Source organism: Macrobrachium nipponense, chromosome 29 (genome assembly GCF_015104395.2).
Source record: "Macrobrachium nipponense isolate FS-2020 chromosome 29, ASM1510439v2, whole genome shotgun sequence".
Taxonomy (NCBI): Eukaryota; Metazoa; Arthropoda; class Malacostraca; order Decapoda; family Palaemonidae; genus Macrobrachium; species Macrobrachium nipponense.
Genome location: NC_061092.1, coordinates 50661889 through 50681365, shown reverse-complemented (window position 1 = coordinate 50681365; position 19477 = coordinate 50661889).

Below are 19477 nucleotides of genomic sequence, written 5' to 3'. Positions count from 1 at the left end.
TTTTGCGTTCTTCTTTCAGTCGCAGTAGTTTATCGATTAATACTTCTGTATTAATCCTCTTGGATCAGGGTGTGGTTTTCGTATGTAATGGCAGTTCAGGCCTAGATTTAGTAACTGCTTTTGGTGTTCACTCAACTCTATTCCTGATAGGTTAATATACCCGGCTTTTTTCTCTTCGTTTCTCACTGGTCCACCGTTTAATATCAGAAGCTTTTTGCTATGCCTTGCACTGACCATTTTCGAATGCTTTTCTATTTCTCTTCCACTTGTTGTTGCACAGCACATTGGGTCTCTGTGGTAGTACTATTACAGAATTCACTCCACTTTGTTGCTCTTTCTTCTTGCAGTTTGGTGATCTTTTCTGCTGATTCTTCCATATATGATATATAGATATATATCTATATATAATATATATATATATATATATATATATATATATGATATATATATATATCTATATATATATATAATAGATATATCTATATCTATCTATATATATATATATATATATATATATATATATATATATATATATATATAGATATATAGATATAGATCTATATATATATATATATATATAGATATATATATATATATATATGACTGGTAAAAATGTTTCTGTAACAACAGAATTCCATCTAATAAAAGGAGCCATAAAAACACCAAAATGTAGAGAGAAAAGTACTATATTTCAGAGACTGCTGTCTCTCTCTTCAGGTATATGAATATACCTGAAGAGAGAGACAAGCAGTCTCTGAAATATAGTACTTTTCTCTCTACATTTTGGTGTTTTTATGGGCTCCTTTTATTAGATATATATATATATATATATATATATATATATATATTATATATATATATATATATATATATATATATATATATATATATATATATATATATATATATATATATATATATATATATATATGATAACTTGATCACGAAGTATATAAAACGTGATGCTATGTATAAATAAAGGTTTTTTGCCACAAAGGAAAAATGAAAAAGCGAGATAGCCGAGTACTTTCGGTCCTGTTCGGACCCTTTACTGAAGGCAAACTGATTTTACAGAGAACAACATAGTCAAAAGAAGGCTTAATATCCAAACTGACACTACAAGATTAGCAATAAGGGCGATTTTCACTCTACAGAAGGGAGGAGACGCCTGAGGGTAGCCACACCTTGAAGGATACACGCAGTAAACAAGTTATTCTTCCAGAAAACAGTACATTTTGAAAAAAAAACCAGAGCATATACAATTTAATATCATGAATTTTACACAAATTTTCCCCCAAAAATTATTATTAATGAAAAGACGAAAGAAAATATAAATATAATATATATCGAGCAAGAGAAAGAGGGAGAGAGAATATCGAACCAGAGAGAGAGAGAGAGAGAGAGAGAGAGAGAGAGAGAGAGAGAGAGAAATAATAACTATATACATGTGGGACTAATTTATTAGTTGTTCATTTATTTTAAGGTCCTTCATAAACATCTTACAAATATATGGGTCCAAATGGTACATTCCCAGACTAAGATTTAGGTTGTTTTTATTAGTGATTTGTATAATTGCCGATTCCAGTAAATTTCTTGAAACATAATCATTAGATCTAGCAATTACCGAGGTATCACCCCAATTAATGCAATGAGATTTTTCACTCAGATGGATAAACAGTGCATTTGAAGTCTGGGCTGTTCTAACTGAATACATATGCTGCTTAATACGTACGCACTACGTAAAACGATGGGCAATCCTTACAAGGAATTTTGTAAATTATGTTGTTATTTGTTACGGGACTATTCTTAATTAGCATATCTTTAATGGTATTGTTATAAGAGAACACTACATTAACATTAAACGATTTAAATATTGATTTTATGGTTTCAAATCCACGAAAGTAAGGTAATCTAAGTACATTTTTAGGCATTTCTTTTTCATTAATAGCAACACTATAAAACTTTTTGTGAGCTTTTTGATAACATAAATCAATTAAATGAGGTGGGTAGCAGAGATCGTTTCCTATCTTTTTTATGTATTCTATTTCTTGGTCCAGATATTGTGGACTCGTGATACGCAAAGCGCGTATGAACATAGAAGAAAAAAATTGACATTTTAATATTAAGATGATGGCCAGAATAAAAATGTACATATGTTAAATTATTTGTGGGTTTTCTATAAATACTGAATTTGCATTGGAAAGATTCTCTATGTATTAATACATCTAGGAAAGGGATGACATTGTTATTTTCAATTTCAACAGTGAATTTTATGGATGGCACTAAATTATTCATGTTGAAAAAAGGAAGCTTTTAAGTCTGGTTTTCAAGAATTTGTAGCAGATAAGCCGAGCAAAATTCCAAGTAAAAAGTGTTAACACTTTTTAATGCGTTAAAAAGTGCTAACACTTTTTAATGCAGTTTTTTTTTTTGACGATTTAACAATAAAATGTCCAAAAAGTGCAGCTACTCTGACGCCTTACTTCGCCATGGCTCCCATATTAAACAAACATATTGAAGGGAAGGGGTACATCACCTTACATTCACTGTCTGCAGAGGAGCAAGGAAATCTCACTCTCATACGGCAAACCATCACTCAAGCCTATGAAATCATACCGGAGAAGTGGAGACGGAATTGGCGAGGTTTGCCCAAGGACGTCGAACATACCTAAACAGATTGGATATTATATACCATAAAGACTGGAACTTCAACCACTGGATGGATTCCCTTCTGGTCTGATATTCAACAACTTTTGTGGAGCGGACAAAAATAAAGATTTCTTCTACTACAGGATTACAGAAAAGACACTTGAAAAAATTGTAAAATGGTCAGGCATACCATCCACATACATCCACAGTCTATGTATGGTGCACCAAGTATATATATATATATATATGTATACTATATATATATATATATATAATATATATATATATATATAAATATATACATATAATATATAATATATATATATATATATAATATATATATATATATGATATATATATATATATATATATATATATTATAGCTGACACTAATATTAAAAACGTTATTAAAAAGTTATCCGTCAAAGGAACTTTTCATTCAGTGGATGGAATAATATGCATAACACCATCAAGAACTACGCTAACTCAAGAAATCAATAAATTGCAAAGCATTCCATCCTCAAACGAGATCACAGCAGGTGGGCAAATTCAAATAAAATAGTATGAAAGAAAACAAAAAAGAAAGTTTGGGTGTCTTAAAACTGAAATTTGTGCATAACAGTAAAGCTGTACAATATTTTTATGTCTGTATGGAAAATTTCTCGAAACACAGTCCTTTCCCTTATGGCAAGGTTCCATTATCATTAGTCTGATATGTAAAAAAATCTTGCACTACCTTTCGTTATTTGACTACTGCCAGCCGAGTACAGTATGTACTATGTAAGTTCTTTAAGTTATGTTGCCGAAAAAAAAAAAATCGAAGCAAGTGACGTACTTTGTCGCTTTTGACCATCCACTCTACATCAAATCCAAGAATATTGTGTCTTCTAGTCCAGAGGATGAACGTAGCAATGTTAGGCTAGGAGTATTTCATCTCTTTATGTCTCATCTCGGGTCCAATGGATATATAATGGAGGGCATTGGGATTACAGGCTCGGGCTACTAGAGCTCATAGGCTGACATACTGTGCACTAGCAAAACTCATTCTTCAAGAAGTTGTTATGGATGACAGTGACAAACTGCATGTAGAGCAAGTTCTCTGACCATGTAAGGTCCGTCCCCCATCTTTCAATGCAGTTGAAAGTAATGATGTTCTCAAAAATATCCAGCTAAACTTAAATGAACACAAGTCTAATATTTTGGATACAGTATTGTGATCTTGTGACTATTGCACTGCTTTTCATAGAGGGTGAGTGCATGGGAAACTGGAAGCTTAATCTAAACTGCATAAGAGCTTTGATGTCTCTTTTCTATGCCAAGAGGCATGTGCATTATGTCAAATTTGGCCAAACCTTTCTCCAGGATATGGATTCTCTTCCTTCCAACATGCTACACAGTGAGTTAAAAAGAATTACGGTGGATGGGTACTTTACCAGTCGACATTCGGAAAAGTACTGGTGGGGTGTATGGTCAGGTTTGATCATAGAACAAACACTGATGAAAAATGTGAAGAGTAAAAGAGGCATCACTCATGGAAGAAGCTTCACTGAAAGTGTTTTGAATAGATGAGTCTTTGGTTTACCTGTAGCTCACAATCTTTGTGACAGTGTTGAACAATTTACTGGAGTTCAGAGCCGTAACAGCTTTCAGCATGCTGAATTAAGAGAGTCAAGGATTGAAAAGGATGAAGAAAATGTTCAAACTTTTGTCCAGTGGCTTCAACGGCTCCACCCATTCATCGTAACAGAAAGCGTTTGTTCCTTATCGACTGGGATTAGCACCAGCACACATAAACTGTTACTAAGCTAAAGATATTAGCAAAGAAACAATAAATGAACTTTTGGTGAATTAGAAGTAGGACTCCACAAGAGTGTGAAACCAATGCACTAAAGTCGCTAATGACACCATCCATGTCGGTACCATTGAGAATACTTTGCATTATAAGTGTACTTGAAGAATTGGACGTAGCCACTGTTCCATTATCATTATTTGATCAGACGGGATTAATGAGAAATTTAAAAAAATCTGCATTATATAAAATGTATTATGATGTTCCAAGAAGGAAATATTCCCGATTCAAAAACAAGTTATGGCATAGATAGTGATCACCTGAGTCATCAGGTTGTTTGGCCAAAGCAAGGCTCATATGCTAGTGTAATATATGTTAATTTCATTCAAAAGCACTACAGTAAAGAGGTCACAGTCCATGTTGATGGGTATTCCACAAATAAAATTAGTACAAAAGGCATCTTGCGAAAACAATGAATAATAAAACAAATTGAACCTGAAAGATATTTGATGGCAATACCCAATCACTGTTCCTCAGGTAAAGTTCTTGAGCAATCTAAAAAAAGTAAGCAACACCTAATCTTGCACCTCATGAAGGCATTTCTTAATGAAGTCACTGAAACACATATATTTGATGATGCTGATGTATTAATTGTTCAGACCGTAATATTAGCAGCAAATGAACATGATTCTCTTGTTGTAGTCAGACAAGTTGTGTACCTTTTGACTCTTATTACTCCGATAACTCCTGAGTATGAAAATGTTTTACTTTTGAAGGAAGCACAGGGAAATGTCCCCAGAAAAGTTTATAGTTTTCGAGAAATTCAACCCTCTGACATCTTATGCAACATTAAGAAATTAGTGATGCTTGCACATGCTTTTAGTGGTTGAAACGCAACATCCTCATTTTATGACCTAGGGGAAAATGAAAACTGTGAGTGTTCTTAACAATATGAATACCTTCAAAATGTAGTGGCATTATTTAATAAACCCTTATCAACACATGGTGAAGTTGCAGGCACTGGAGAGAAATTTTTTCTTGCTCTCTATAATGCTGCAACTAGTCAAACTGACCTCAACCATCCCAGGTTTATTTCATTTAGCAAAGATGTTCGTAATTCAGGTCATTCTTTATTGTTATCAGATCTTCTTCCTACTTCTAGAGCAGTTCGGCAGCACAGCTATCGAGTCTAATTCAAATTCAAGCATGGAGAGGAGAAGTAAAACAGCCAGATGTCAGGGGATGGAAGAAAAATGAAGATGGCCTGTCACCTGCGTACGCAGGTGCTCCTCCAGCGCTAGAAAAGATTCTACAAGTAAATGCATGTTGTTGTCCATCCGGTTGTGGAAAGCAGTGCGGCTCTAGGGGCCTTAGGGTTGAGCTGTTCTGTAATGCGCTCCATATGAAATGGCTGTTCATACATGATACTGATGGTCTGGGATCTGACGACCATTATATTTTCCAGTAGAATGAAAATATAACATGAAGATATGGTTCTCTAATTGTAGAAGAAAATGTATTAGTGGATTAGTCCAACCGGCGATACAACTCGTTAAAGAAAGAAAAAAATGCTGCTATATAAATTTACATTATTGTTAACACGCATACTTCAAAGAAAAAATGATATATATAAAATAAGGACAGCAAATGAAAGAGTAATCTCCATTCTGAAATGTCATCTATATTATGTTTTAACGAGAAATTAGATGTTTAAAAGTTATTGAACGAAATATAAGAATGAAATTCATTTTTTTTTTAGTTTTCGCCGAAAATGCGTCGTTTACTTTCGGCCTAACTTGAGTCGGAACTGTATAAGAGACAGAGAGAGAGAGAGAGAGAGAGAGAGAAATGAACTTATGCAGAATTTGATTCTTTATTTTTCTTCTCCCTATACCATTTATCAGTGCGACGCACAGTTTTGGAGAAAAATTGGTTAATATTTGGAAAGCTAAAACCCTCCGATGGGGCGTTTTCCCTACTAAAAAAAGCGGTTGCACCCCTACGGAGATGAACTCTTTAGATCTTTGTTTTATGACCCTTGAGGAGTATTTCTGACAAATATAGAAACTTATCATTTTGTCCCCTATTGGACCTTTTTTCGTCTAATTTGCCTGGACAATATTCTGATTGTCACTCGGACAGACATGTCGGTTATGTGTTTAAAGTAAGAAAAAAAAATGAACCGAAGTTTCTTCGGCGCAATTGAGTTTTCTGTCCGGTGGTGGCCTCAGCCATGGCCCATAAAACTATTGGCCAGTGTCCGATGGTGGCCTATATGTTATTGGTTCCTATAGTGCTGCCAGAGGTACGAGTATGGCTAACTTTAAATAAAGTAAAACTAACTGAAGGCTATGAGGTGCCCGCAATTTGCTATGTGTGATGATTGGAGGGTGGATTGATCAACATTCAAATTTCCATCCATCTGCCTCAATAGTTTTTTAAGATATGAGGGAGGACGGACAGATAAAACCGGTACAACAGTTTTCTTATGCATAAAACTAAAAAACGCTATCACCATTTAATTAAAATCTGGACGTTTCTTTATCTTGTGCCTCAGAGCTATTCATTTCCTTTGGAAATAAAAACATTCAACAATTTGCTTTATTTTCCGGATATTCGGCGATACCCTTTATAACTACCTTCTGAAAAAGAAACACGCTATTTCGTTCCAAAAGCAATTTGAATGCATTATTACCATTCCAAATAGAAACATCCATAAAAGTATGCAATAGTAAATATTCTTTTAAAGATGTTATTTTTCTATAAAGCATTCGTTTTATTAAAAGAATTCACATTATAACTTTAATGAGTAGAAATATTTAAGTTTAACTGAACTTTACATACCTTTCCATGATTTTCATTCTGGTGGCTTTGCCAATAGTTATTTGTATGTCAAAATTTACAAAACAGAATTTGGGTTGCCCGTTCCATTCATATCTGTTCTTAAATATTTTTTCTGTTTAATTGTTTTTTTATGTATGGGACTGTTTATTGTTATTACAATTGGGTAATTCCTTGATCTTTGACGATAGTGGCGTGATGGGTTTATGTTCTGCTCATAATCCTAAAATATTCCGAATAGTATTATCTTTAATAATTCCTATTTCTTCCTTCTATATTACTCTTATTTATATCATAACAATATTGCTTGGGTATTGTGTAAATCTTGAAGTAATTCCTTTGCTTTTTATGGACTTTACTTTAATTGGTTAGCCTTTTATGTGAGTTTGAAACTCTCCAACTTCTTCCATGACTTGTCAATTATAACTCCTGTCTTTTCATTGGAGAGCCTAGACTCCGACCCCGATGCGAGTCAGAAATTTATCTCTGGAAAACAAATGCTCATGTATCCAGTAGTTCCATCATAATCCTGCTGAAAGGGAGATTCAAACGATATTCTACCAAGTGACCCATTTGGGGAATTGGGAAGTTGGGTAAAGTTTCCTGATATATATTATAATGGCGGTAGCTTACGCGGGAAAAACCTTTGGTACAGAAGTATTGGGTTGTCGCTTCTTTTACGACTTTGGGGGTCAATAGTAGGGCCCTGACTTTGATTTGAGAGACTGGTTTCGATCCTGATGAGGGCTAGATTTAGACACACACACACACACACACACACACACACACACACACATATATATATATATATATATATATATATATATATATATATATATATATGTATATATATATATATATAATGTGATATATATATATCATATATATATATATATAATATATATATATATATATAATATAATATTTATATATATATATATCATATTATATATATATATATATATATATATATATATATATATATATATATATAGTATAATAGATATATATAATATATATATATATATATATATAGTATATCTATATATAATATATATATATATTATATATATATATATATATATATTTATATATATATATATTATATATATATATAGTTTGTTTGTGTTTGTGTATAAAACAGAATATTCGAAGAGATAAATGAATAAAACGAATTATAAATTCCTCCCTGCTCTTGCCCTGGTGAAAGAGCAAAAGGCGGAGAATGTCTCTCGAGTTTCCTCGAAGTTTGTAAACCGATTATGGATTAACTCCTTTGGGAAAAACCGCCGGAGTTTTCAGAAGTGGCGATACATTCATTCTCCTCACTGAGAGATGAGACGTGATCTTATTCTCTCAACCACTAAAAGACTTCCTGCTGAGAAGGACAGTAAACGCTATCGTTTAATAGAGTGAATTATTATTAGATTATCACGTATCTAGAAATTATTAATTATTCTTTGATATATTTCATTTTCTTATGCTAATTCATTTACTTTTTACTGAATGTGACTATATGGTTGCTTGTCAATGAAGGTAAACTGTTTAAACAAATCCAACGCAATTTTCAACGATAACAACAAATATATTTCTTTTATATCTTTCGTCGTTTCGCTTGAATATAACGACCGTATGGCCTCACTTAATCCATTGAATTCGAGTAGTTAGTTTCTTAAAAAGACTTGTCAAATATAGGATGAAGGTCTCACATAGCTTTTGCCTACCATTTTAAGGAAAGTTGATGATGATAAAAATAATCATATGTACTTAAGAACATAATTAATCATAGACTTAACCATGCTCATGGTTAGTACTTCAAATTCTAAAAGAAATCTATATTATTTCCATCGAATATGTTTTCTTTTTAAATCCTGAATCCTGTTTTAATTTCATGTTGAAATATTTCAATGCTTAGTTATGCATTCCCACACGTTTTTCAGAGGAAGTCCAAATTAAAGTTGCTCTTTGTAATGTTGATTGAGTGCATTTTTTTTCTTTTTCTTGTCCTTCAAAATTCTCCCCCAAAAGTTATTTTCATGAAGTAGAAAAAAAGAAGTTCAGGTCACCTGCAGCACACACACACACACACACGTAGTAAAGCTCTCTAGATTAAGTTTTTTATTTGAAAACAAAGCCAACACAGAGAGAGAGAGAGAGAGAGCGAGAGAGAGAGAGAGAGGGAATAGAGAGAGAGAAGGAGAGAGAGAGAGAGTATTTTATTTTTTATTTTTTTGTACATAAAACAAAGCAAAGAAAGGAGTTAGCCACGAGTTTTCGAAATCTTCAAACATCGGTGGGCCGCCTAATAACGAGGTGCATAAATCACCGACCTCGGGTTAACAGAAACCATTTTGGATTTTAGGGAAAAGTTGGCAATGGCACTGGAATTTCCAGTCATGAATAAGCTCCGCCAGCCATGTTTTCCTTATGTATTGATTTATATGAAAGTTTAACAAGGGTAAATTTAGTGTTGGTGCCCCTATATTGTGAAAACATGAGTTTTCACTAAATCTTGCATCATACCTTAGGGCTCTGGTATAAGAGGAAGAAGAGGCACTGAGATGCAGCACCTCCTCCAATGAGCTCGAAATCACACACTGTTAGCGGACAGAGGAAGAAAAAATAATTGAAGCATCAAACATTTTCAAACATTTTCACCACCGACCAGAGTAAGTGAGTATGATTCGTTGTGTAGTATGAACATCGGTTTATCAGAGCAGGAAAATATGGTTAGTCGCTTAAGGTGACAATATCTTGAAAATTAAGCAACAAGGCAAAATATTTTGCAAGAAATATACCCTGTTTACCCAAAGCAAGAGTGCGTGATAATGAGAATAGTTGCCGAGATGTAACAAATCTTTAAACATCATAGGTAATGTATGCATGTGCCTAGCAGTACCAGCTTATGCTAATACCATCTGCTAAAATGGGCTATATCCTGGAAATCTCTTTCCTCTCTTTGTGAGAGAAAAAGACAAGTTATTGCGACACTTTTATGCTCAGTGTTGACCGAGTTAAAGAGTGACAGCGTCAACGAAATTTGTTGCCATAACACTAGGTTATTATAAGCCAGTTAATCATTAATGCATGGGCTTTCTTGAACATGCTACATTCTAGAAATATATTAACAGATGAGGAAAGGATGACAAAAGGTGATGAAGAAACACGAGTTTGGAAATTTTGCCGCAATTTCTTAAAATTGATAATGGCATGTAATCGTAAACGCATATGAACTGTGATTTATTTTCAATAATCAAATCTCCCATAACTTTATTATACGACTTCAGTAACTTATTTTACTTTTAATAACGATCAGTCTAACATCATCTGTCTCTTTTGTCGCTTTAGATATGCATTTGAGAACACAGCCTATAAAAAATATGTCAGAAGGCAGACAGACCCTCATGGCAACAAAAATTGTAATGACGTTTTTCCTCTTAAGGTGCGTTCACACGGTCGAACAATGTCCGACGGACAAACATTATTACCAATTAACAATTGTCTGTCTGTCTTTGCCTTGTGAGCAGAGTAAAAACAGTGGTATACAACCACATCTGGTATCACTGTTTGTTGCCAGATCTATTTCCATCGTTTCAACGCTTGTGACGTCATCCTGCTTCGCCTATGATATGGTAACAATGTTTGTCCGTCGGACATTGTTCGACCGAGTGAACGCACCTTTAGAGACTTTTTCAAGGCATCGACGCCATGAAACTTCGTGCTTGAAATATCTCGTGCTCGTGTATGCCGCCACATTAACTTCAACGTCGTATGGATCCCTTTTCTTGCATAAATCTCCTCCCGAGACTTGATTATAAGCAACTGCCGAAGGGAAATCTTGTTAGTTTTAACCTTATCCGCAGAAATCTTATCGACAGAGTAAGTTTGTAGGTAGGCTTAAGCAAGGACAAATGATCATAATAAAAGTGAAAGACTCATTCGGTTACGAGTGAGGAATTTTGGGAAGATCAAGCCAAATAAATAACCGAAACCTCTTTTGAAAAATATCAGCATATTTTGAAATTGCGAGACACATCAGACAACATTTGCAGCCATACCGGAAACAGGATCTGTCTCATTGTGTTTGATTACTAGTTAAGATTATAGGTTGTAGACAGATGGCTCGCATGGATCCAGCACTATGATGCTTCACTGGAATTAACGACTTTGCGGATAACGGCTCATACATTCAGTATACATAAATGCTACATACATAATATGTGCATCCGTTTGAAACGGCTTAATGGTTTTTTTTTTTTTTTTTTTTTTTTTTTTTTTTTTCTGCGTAAGGCGCTCATTCTTGATAAAGGAGTTTAAAGAATAAAAATTGCTATCGCTGCAATTGAACTAATTATATACCTATTTATTACTGAAGAAACGCATACCTTCAGTACTGAATCATATTTACGTTCCAAGGATTAGAATTAAAAGGCAAAGAACTTTACACTAGCATCGACCAGCCATGAACATGGTCATCCAACAGACACCAGATGCATTCCATGAAACGATACCTACTTTTCACACTGGGAAACAGATGGTTTCGTTTCGAGAGTCACCAGAAATTTATATATATAATTATGAGATAGATAAAAACAATTAACCTCACCTCCACATTGAGTGAATGCTTAAGGCGTAAAAATAATGATTCTAAGTCCAACCACTGAATGAGAAAGAAAAGACTTCTAACCCCGTTATAATATTCTGGTAATTTTGAAGAAGTGAATTTCTTGAGATTTTGTATTTATTAGCTCTCTATGTAGCATGGGGTAGAGAGAGAGAGAGAGAGAGAGAGAGAGAGAGAGAGAGAGAGAGAGAGAGAGAGAGAGAGAGAGAGAGAGAGAGAGAGAGAGAGAACAATGGCTTAAAAATGAGAAATAAAATAAGAGAATAAAAATAGGACATTTGGTGTTCAAGTCGTGAAAAGAAAATGATGGAAGACAAAAAAAGTCTTCTGAAAGGCTGAGGTGAAAAAAAAATCTTGGTTCACAACGGAGGGGAAAAGTTTTTTTTTTTTTTTTTTTTGGTTTTTTTTTTTTTTTTTTTACTTAATAGAAGGAAGTACATTAAAAATATATTATTCTACAAAATAATTTCAAATATTTTATCAAAGCCGAAAAAGGCATCAATTGATGAGTGCCTGCGAATGACATCTCTCTCTCTCTCTCTCTCTCTCTCTCTCTCTCTCTCTCTCTCTCTCTCTCCTACATTGCACCTCTCGCTTAAGTCTCTCTCTTCTTGCAAAGGCGAAAAGCCTTCAAAAGCTGAGGGAAACCCGAAGACAAACCTTTCAGAAAATAGACTGAATTTCTTACCTCGGAAATATGTACGTGTGTATGTATGTATGCTTGTATGTATGTATACATTGCTGGATAGGTAAAATGCATGAGAAAAGATGAGCAAAATGAATGTCCAAAACTTAGAAGGCACAACAGTCATTAAAAAGAGCAAGTGGAGCCGTAGGGAGGGATTTTTCATGAACTCAGGCTGGATTTCTGGCGAAGGAGGTCGTCAATGAATAATGGGAACATTAGGAAAATATGAGAGGAAACTAGAGATGGGAGTTGGGGTGGGATGGGGGAGGCTGCCAGGAAGGTAGGAGAATGGGGTGGGGGAAGTGAAAGGAAATATCTTAGATTAATACCTAGGGTGTTTAATGAAGTCTTTTAGATTAAGTGTGATCATTATTGTTATTATGATTTTTAACACATACAGCTTTACTATATTCACTGGGGGCTTTCACCAAATGAGAAAATTTAAGAAGAATAAAAAATGTCTTTAAGTGTGAGGCTAAAAAACATTTTCAAAAATTAGCAGTGAAAATGTTGTCCATCCATTGTTAATAACAATGGGAAACAGAAGACTTATTATTCCCTTACTGCTTCTGCGGCCAGCTCTTCGATCCTTATTTTTTAGTTTTCATTAGAAGGTCTTCAGTAGATCATTATACAAACAGGTTAAATCCACAAACGTAACAAAATATTTTTGGAAGTTAGAGTCTCATCAAGGAAGAGTGTAAATTTCTGTTGATTCCCCGCTACTATGAAGAATATAAGACTATGCTAAAGCTTGTTTGGCTTAGTAACACGGGAGGTGCAGCTCCCAGAGACCGGAAAATATGGCAAAAATACTCCTTTTGGTACATGTTTGGAAATATGAATTAAATGATGATGATTAAACTGACTTCAGTTATAATTCTCAGTCATACTTCAAAGTTATTATGAATATTATTAACACTGCACTGCGTCTTATTCGGGTAATATATGCCTTATTAAGAGCAGTTCTGTCTATAATATAAGTATTCTTGCAATCTTTTATTCGCTTCATATCCATCTATACAATACAAACACACACACACACACATACACACCGATATGCCGCGCTGGCAAGATAAAACCCAAGTAAAAGCTTTATAGAGAAAAGTAAACTGCACTGTCTCTCTTTCTCACGAAAACCTCCGCCGATTTTCACTTGAGAAGAAAACTGAAATTCTCCGGACTTCAAACTTTACTGGTTCGTTGCGTTTGTGTTTGAGAGTATCAGCTTCCACCATTCCTAGACATTTAAGTCAAACTTAGAATCTGTGTGAACGCGTCTCATTGCTTTGTAATTTTTTTTTTAGACCTTCTTATGCAGCATGTGACAACAAACAAAATACCATCCCTATGACTTATTGCTACATCTTGTCGAAATACTATAAAAATAAATAAACAAATAAATAAATAATCTTGAACGAACAGAACGAAACAAAAGCGAGGAGACTTTAAAGATAAAACAACATGGGAAAATTTTAAAAGCAAGTTAGATGACATTCTTGAAGAATTGTTACTCGTATGCTCTTTAGTTCTGCTAAATGAATAGGATCTAAGCTAACAAACATTTATTCTCTTCGTAGTATGGAATTATCCAAATTTATTTACCTCTTTAGAAATCAAAAAGTTTCGCTTCATTTTCCTGAAGAATGAGACATAAAGATGGTAGAGTACTTGGATAAGATGCTCTTATGCTCGAAATTGCAAATGCTGCTCGATTTTCTTATTTTTGCTGAATAATTACCATGACATTGACAGTTTAATGATTTTCTGGAGAACTGAAAATAATTCCGACATTCAGTGTGAATACCAAATAATACAACGCTTTCTAAAGGCAACGGACTAATGATAACAGGAAATAAAACAGAATTTATATACACAAACAATAGAGTAGAAGGCATTTCTCCCGTTTCATTTACAAAAGAGAAAAAAATACTCTCGTAAACTAACTTAATGGAAAAGAGCTTCTAATTTGGACATATCTTTTAGGCATTATGTAAGAATACCACCTGCCGTCTTTTACTTGACCAAAATAAAATGAGCATCGTGACTGACTGATGAAGTAGGGGCTCACCTTGCTTTACCCACCAGTCTGCCAACTGTGAATGGGTACTAACGCTAGCAAAGTTATCCCTAATCTTCATAGAACCAGATATCTGTATCACGCTTCACCACAGGATAAAAAAATAAAAATAAAAATTAGAGACTTGTTATAGGTTCCTGACCGTTTCAGCTATATATCCAAGCCATTGACGAAGCACTGATATATAGTCTTGGAAATCATAAATACATCTGTTCTGCAGAGACAGTTACAAACGAACGACATTACCGCTTGAGACTGTGCGTGTGTGCGCGCGTTTGTGTGGAGCAGTATGCATAAGAAACTCAAGGGGCTGTTGATGACCTATGTAGCAGGTGGACGATGGGCTTAATGCTGGGGAAGTTTTGATGTCCATGAATTTCATACTGATCTGACCGATAGTCAGAATCATGAAATAGCCATTCCCCCCTTTCCCCCCATTCCCCCCCAGTTGCCCCCCCCCCCCCCCCTCTTTTTTTTGCGTAGAGACCCCGTTAGTTACTGATACCGTAATACCTTTGTGATAAAAAGAGATCCATAAACCAACATTCTCCGAAGAATGCCTGACGCACCTAAAGAAGTTAATTGCCAGCAAATATATGAGCATTTTGACTTTTTTCGAGCATACTGGACAGTCAACTGGATTAAGAACTAATTACTGTTTTTTTTTCCATCTGTCCATCCGCCTGTGGTGTTTGCGTATGGTAACACTGCGTCCCGGGTTTTAGATAGTTACATTCAGGTAACATTCAACAATTATATAATATCTTATTTCGAATATCAACGGTGTAATTCACATACAGTAAATTATTAAAACACTTTTCAGTTGCAAATGTACACCAGAAATCCTTTTATTTACCTAAAACTTACACGTAGCGTAACTATCTAAAGCCCGGGACGCAGTGTTACCATACGCAAAACACCACAGGCGGATGGACAGATGGAAAAAAAAAACAGAGTATAGAAAGGAGTGGAAAAGAAATAATCAATGAAAAAAAAATTCAAACAAATACCTTTTGATAACGGCCATGAACTCCAGTGGTTAATTATATATATATATATATATATATATATATATATATATATATCTATATATATATATATATATATATATATATATATATATATATATATATATATATATATATATAGATATATATATATATATATATATATATATATATATATATATATATATATATATATATATATATATATATATATATATATATATATATATATATCTATGATATATATATATATATATATATATATATATATATAGATATATATATATATATATATATATATATATATATATATATATATATATCTATATATATCTATATATATATATATATATATATATATATATATATATATGCGTGTGTGTGTGTGTGTGTGTAACGAAATAGGGCCCTTCAGGATAAGATAATGATGATGATGAATCTGATAAAATTACGTAATAGCCTCGGTAAACAAGCCAAATTTATTTTTTTTACAAGCAAAAGAAAGGGTAGAAAATACAAAAGTGTGTGTCTGTTTTAAACTGATATTTTTTCTCAAGAGATAGTTTTTATGTCCCTAAAGCTACTTATAATAAGTAATGTCTGATAGGTTGTTAAATGAAATGAAACTTTATAAACATCATTTTAGTAAAAAGTTTGGCTTACAATTGGAAATAATAGGAAGATTAAATATTTGTCGGATTCCTGAATCCGCTTAGTTTGATATTATGTAAACTTCAAAGGTTATAATACCAACCCTGAATCATATTATTTAGATTAGTATCATCTTTCCAAGACGCAGATGCTTTCATATTTTAGGAATATATAGATTAAGTCTTTGTAAAAATCATATCCTTTGTGGCAGGGTTGGAATAACCATTAAGTAAAATAAAACCACGTGATTCGGCATCATGGGAAGGGGGCGCCCCCAAAAATTTTCCATTGCACGAATTTACCATGGTCCATATGGGGTGCAATACTGAAATGATGCTGAACAAAGGTCTGCAAAAATGGACCCCTACATTAAATTAAAAATACACACACACACACATTTATATATATATATATATATATATATAATATATATATATATATATATATATATATATATATATATATATATATATAAACTGTCCTTTAATATCTAATTTGCTCTACCTCGGATTTGATATACTTTTCATATATGTACCGAAGGGGAATTTTTAGTTGATAATAATTTGCGTCCTCTCATGGATCGAACCCACCGTCCAGTGGACGGGAAGGAAATCAGGGCGGACAGTGACGTTATCAAGTCGGGCCAACATGAGGGGACGAAATTATTATCAACTAAAAACTCCCTTCGTTACATATATGAAAATATATCAATTCCGAGGTAGAGCGAATTAGTATTAAAGGACATTTGTAGCTCGAATGATATATATATATATATATATATATTATATATATATACATATATATATATATATATATATATATATATATATATATATATATATATATATATATATATATATATATATACATATATAAAATCGTATTTTTTTGCTGACCGATAGAAAATTGTTTAAAGACGGATGTGGCGAGCTATTGTATTTGTTGACAATACGTTTGAAATAGCGATGTCAAGACGAGAGAAGAATGCCTTCATTAGCGGGATTTGCCGCCTAAGGTCACCTTGACTACAAGTGTTCGTACATACGTCTGTTCCGGTGGGCGGAACCAGTGATATAAAGTTTCTATCTTTCTGGAATAAATACTTCTTGGATCGAGGGGAAAAACATAGAATGTAGAAAATCATGTTATGTGTAGATCAGGAATTATGGAATAAATGATGTATTATGACAAAAACTGATTTGAGCAACGAACTCGTTACATGACCGTGACGTCATCTAAAGGGGGTGGCCGTACGAGAATGCTTGTTCGTTCGGGCATCATGTTTCTCCTCCCATGTGAACTTTTTCATATAATTTTTGAGGCACTATCTGCTAAGCATTTGAGTAAAGATGAAGGGTGCTTGAAAAACACAAGATACTTTTAATATGGACATAGAGGAGTAAGTGACACTTCCTCGCTATCAATTTTTTTTCCTTAGTGATTGGTTCCTTCTCTATTTGTGAGAATTATTCAGGTACCCGGATAATGTTTTCAAACGGTCTGTTTTCTATGAGTCGATGTTTTAATTTCATTTCTTAAAACTAGCCGCTGAGTGATAATTTTTTTTTTTTTTTGTGGGGGGGGGGAATAAAGTATATTTTCGTAATTGTACTACTATTTTTCTATTTCAATTTCGATGTTGCATAGGTTTTCTTGGATATCTTTTCATAAATCAGCTCTACCTTCTTGATATTTTGGTACATCATGTTTAAGAACCCTCCGGTCATTTTTCGTCCTCGTCATCTCTGGCGACGTTGATAACGATGGGATCTACGCAATCATGGATGCTGTTTTGTTATCCAGTGTTCGTCCTCGAAAGCTTGAGACCGTCGGGCCGCTCCTTCCCACACATCTTTGGTAACAGCAAACCTGGTTTCCTCCAATCTGGCCTGAAGGTCTGCCCTGGTGAAACGTCATAACGAGGAAGGTACATATTGTTTCATATGGCCCCATGCCGCTCGATGGCGCTGAGTTCAGGATGAAGGGGTAGAAGTCGGATAACCCCATACTCCCTCAAGCGGATGGTGTCATCCACCCGGTAAAGTAGCGATGTCAGCCATCGAGGAACAATTGGACATTCATCTCCCCATGGTAATCGCCACTGTTGTTTTTTCATGGAAACAAATAAAAGAATTCTCAACATTTCCTTCTGTTGGGCCAACGGCAACCACTACGAAGCGTTCCCCTTCTCCCAGCGGCACTTGATGGCTATATGTAGCGCTGGTGTGGCTGAGTAATGTCTACCCACTCCCATGCTGTGATTCGGTGGCACAGTATGTCCAGTGATTCCTTCTCCACATACATCTTCCTCTGTGAGGTCTTGTATCGAAATCCAATGAGGTGGATGAGTCGTCACACATACATCTCCGAGGTTTCTTCTGGGATGAGGTTCGCCATCCTCAATTCCTTCACAAAGGTGCGAGATTGCAAATCTCCTTTCCACCCAATTTGTCATAGATTTTGCGACGAATGACACTATAGTAAATTTGCCAAATACATTGAGTGATGAAGGTGATGAGGGATGTTGTTGGTATGTCTACCGGAGACCTAATGCTGCGTTTTTACCATACGCCACACTGCTTGCACCTTCATGCCCATGGCAATCTACAACCCAGTCATGAGTCCGTAATGGGTTAAGTAAAAATAAAAAAATGTTAACTCTTTTAATGTTATTATGACAGAATGGCTTTATGAACTGATTGTGAATATTTCAATGTACTGCTCATACCTTTCGTTGCACTGAATTTGAACACTAAGATACTGTAATATTCCATGCAAATGGTAAAGTTACGTTAATGTTACTTGTAATTTCATCAAGACATTAAACATATGATTTTATTTATTTATATGTTTATTTATTTAAAATATTAGGCAGTACTACAGATAAAAAAAATGAAGGCAGGTATATTTGTTTCCTTATCGCTGAACTATAATCTTTATAACGAGCGGCAATCAAAATTCTATCAAAGAATTTTAGAATCATTCAATTATGTCCCGGTGCATACGTATAAGTTAAAGGGAATCCTTTAAGAGATTACCACTCATCTTTTCAGAGAAATTCTTAGCCCATTGGCTGCCTTTTCTGCAATATATGCGGTGAACAGCGGTAATGCAAACGCATTGCGGCATCCACGATGACAACGCCACA